The sequence below is a fragment of the Frankliniella occidentalis genome, unplaced genomic scaffold (genome assembly GCF_000697945.3).
Source record: "Frankliniella occidentalis isolate FOCC.00 unplaced genomic scaffold, Focc_3.1 Scaffold97, whole genome shotgun sequence".
NCBI lineage: Eukaryota > Metazoa > Arthropoda > Insecta > Thysanoptera > Thripidae > Frankliniella > Frankliniella occidentalis.
In genome coordinates, this window is record NW_026267226.1 from 60,294 (window position 1) to 61,002 (window position 709).

General features: G+C 53.2%; 1 protein-coding gene across 4 annotated transcripts in view; it reads left to right on the forward strand.

Annotated features, from left to right (window-relative positions):
• The window catches only part of LOC113205360 (protein enabled homolog), a 118,680-nt gene that overhangs the window by 16,480 nt on the left and 101,491 nt on the right, over positions 1–709 (forward strand). The window lies entirely within an intron of this gene.

Here is a 709-nt window from a genome sequence, read left to right on the forward strand (position 1 = left end):
GGGGGGGGTGAGAAACGACTGTCTGTAAATGACTCTCAAAATTGCTAGGACAATGCGGCGAATTGCGCCAGGTGTCCGAGCAGTTTTTGGTAACTCACAATAATAACAATATAATCGGCCTGGTGCTGCGACGGCCCCACACGCACCGCTGGCCCCGCTACGCCCCCCTGCTTCCAGCCGGGCGCGCCGTCCGCGCCAATGACGGGCCGCTGCGGCGTGAAAATCGCGCGAGTTAATTAATTTAAGCCCCTCCAGCGCCCTTTAAATCGCGCGTCCGTTCCCGCGCCGCCGAATGTCACGCGGCGCTGCGCGACCCGCACCCCCGTGCCTGCTCATACTGTTGTGTGCCTTTTTACCCTTAGCGCGCATGTAGATATTTAATTTGCCGCGTCAAACCTCTGTTCCAAACCGCACAGTTCTGCGTGGTCATGTGTCGCTGGAATTTTGCATGGGATGCTCGTAGAATACACCTGTTCACTAATAAAAGTTAACGCTGCAGGGTTACTGTAACTTACACAGTGAAATTCACCGTAAGCTTTTTACAGTGTTTGCGAGAGTAAAGTTCCACACCAGGTATCGATGACTCCCTGTCTGCATACCCGCGTGCAGCAATCGGGCAAAACCACAAAATCGGAGACCTGGTCATGGCACTTTTTTTTTCACCGAAACTGACCGAAAAAAATGTTTTGGGTATCCTCGATGGTTGCCC